Genomic DNA, 2,594 nt, shown 5'->3' with positions numbered 1-2,594 from the left:
ATTCCACCAACCGTTCCTTATATGTTTTAACCTCCAATCCCCTAATCATGTTTGTTGCTCTTCTCTGTACTCTTTCTAGAGTCTCCACATCTTTTTTACATCGTGGTGACCAAAACTGGATGCAGTATTCCAAGTGTGGCCTTACCAAGGCATTGTAAAGTGGCATTAATACTTCACATGATCTTGATTCTGTTCCTCTGTTAATGCAGCCTAGCACTGCATTGGCTTTTTTGGCAGCTGCAGCACACTGCTGGCTCATATTTAAATGATTGTCCACTAGAACTCTGAGATCCCTCTCACAGTTACTACTATTGAGCAAGGTACCCCCTATTCCATACATGTGCATTTGTTTTTTCTTGCCTAAATGTAGAACCTTACTTTTTTCACCATTGAATTTCATTTTGTTAGATAGCGCCCAGTGTTCAAGTCTGTCCAGATCCTCCTGTATCCTAAGCCTGTCTTCTGGAGTTTTGGCTATTCCTGCCAGCTTGGTGTCGTCTGCAAATTTGATGAGTTCCCCATCTATCCCCTCGTCCAGATCGTTGATGAAGATGTTGAAGAGCACTGGGCCCAGAACACAGCCCTGGGGCACCCCACTACACACTTCCCTCCATGTAGATGCGGTTCCATTGAGGACCACATGCTGAGTACGGCCGGTCAGCCAGCTATGGATCCATCTGGTGGTGATGCTGTCTAACCCGCATTTTTCTATCTTATCAAGTCGTAGGTTGTGGTCTACTTTGTCAAATGCCTTACTGAAATCTAAGTAAATTATACCCACAGCATTCCTCTGGTCCATTAATTTTGTCACTTGGTCAAAGAATGCAATAAGATTTGTTTTTGACAAACTCATGTTGACTTTTAGTAATGACTTTGTTTGCCTGTAGGTGTTTGCTGATTCGTTTTTTGATTATCTTTTCCTGAATTTTCCCAGATATTGAGGTCAGGCTGATAGGTCTGTAATTTTCTGGGTCCTGATTTTTTCCTTTTTTGAAGATGGGAACTACATCAGCTCTTTTCCATTCCTCTGATAGTTCCCCAGTGCTCCAGGATCTTTAAAAGATATAGTTCAGTGGTTCTGAGATCACATCTGCCAGTTCCTTAAGAACCTTGGGGTGTAATTCATCTGGTCCTGGTGATTTGAACTCATCTAGGCTGAACAGGTGTTCACTTACCATTTTCTTGCCTATGTTAAATTGTATTTCTATTTTGTTTTTTATGGCACTATTTTTGATAGGTTTGTCTGTTTTTTCCCTTTGTGTAAAGACAGATGCAAAAAGGGAGTTAAATAGTTCTGCTTTCTCCCTGTTGCTTTCACCTTCCTGCCACTTTCACCCACTAGTGGACCAATCATTTCCTTCACTTTTTTATTGTTCTTTACATGTTGAAAGAAGCTTTTTTTGTTATTTTTGACTTTGGTTGCAAGCCTTAGTTCATTTTGAGCCTTAGCTTTCCTCACTTTGGTTATCTCCTAGAACCTTTCCCCACTTACATCCAACTATATAGTAAGGACTCCTCTCTTTTTCTGCTGGTTGTCAATTTTCCATTGCTTTCCTTTAACCCCAGACCGTGAGTCAGACAGGTTTAAATCATCTTTAACTCTAGAAGTATTAGTAAAGCATTCCCCACTTTTCCTGACACCACCAAAACAGCCTTAAGAACTTTGACTCCTAGTATATAGGAGGGGAAGTCAGGTAACTGAGAACAGTTAAGGAATCCATAATGGAAACAGCAAATTTCATGGCAGCATTCTTCCCTACAGCTCACGGATAGGTGGACAATATTTCAACAGTATGGAGAGGGGGAGGAGGCTCTTACTGTGGAGGAGGGAGGGGGAGGGGGAGTAGGAGAGAGAGAGAGACTCTTTCTTCCCATTGTCTCTATGGGGCTCCAGAAAGTACCTCAGAAGGAGTAAACCTCATTAATATCTACAGTGAGAGTTTAACTAGAACTCTGAGTTTAATAATGCTGACCAGATGGATCTATATGATGATGTGCTAGCTGAGCCACCAGTTGAAAGCTACCAAGAACTGTCTCCTAAGTCAAACAGCAAACTGACTGCTATTTTGTATAACTATATTAGACTATGCAGTAAAATGGGTGCAGTTTATATTGGCAGCTTTGTTAGAAATTGACCAGAATATATTTATGATGTTGTGGAGCTAAGGATAGAGCCAGCAGCCAATCTAAAGGATATGCAGAAATGGCTGTGGCTTCTGAGAACTCAGTCCATACAATTTCAGAGCTGCCATCGGGGAAGATTCTGAATGGGGATAAAAAATGAACTGAAGTTGGCTAACCATCAGAGTTGTGCTTTGCTGCGCACACAGTATGAGCCACAAGCCCAAAAATGATTCCCTCCAAGGGCTCCCTCAAGGTGCCCTTGATACTCTGTTGATGGTTGAGTGACTCCAACGGAGATTGCTATCCCACCACTACCCATTGAGAAACCTGTTTTATCTTTCTTCAACCTCCTCCCTCATGGGGCTGCCTCCTCCATCCATATCACCTCCCCCACCATTCATGCCTTCTCCTTCTCTACTTCCCTTCCCCATCCAGCTATGCCACCTCACAAGGCAGTGCCACTGTCCTGA

The 2,594-nt window shown here is 42.5% G+C and overlaps 1 pseudogene; it reads left to right on the top strand.

Moving 5' to 3' along the window:
* Window positions 1-1,894: 1,894 nt before the first annotated feature.
* Window positions 1,895-2,594, top strand: LOC120317903 (annotated as a pseudogene).

This window comes from Crotalus tigris, unplaced genomic scaffold, assembly GCF_016545835.1.
Source record: "Crotalus tigris isolate CLP2741 ecotype Arizona unplaced genomic scaffold, ASM1654583v1 scf7180000019933.206927, whole genome shotgun sequence".
NCBI classification, from domain to species: domain Eukaryota; kingdom Metazoa; phylum Chordata; class Lepidosauria; order Squamata; family Viperidae; genus Crotalus; species Crotalus tigris.
The sequence above is the reverse complement of the archived record's forward strand: the minus strand, read 5'-3'. Positions and strand labels throughout refer to the sequence as shown.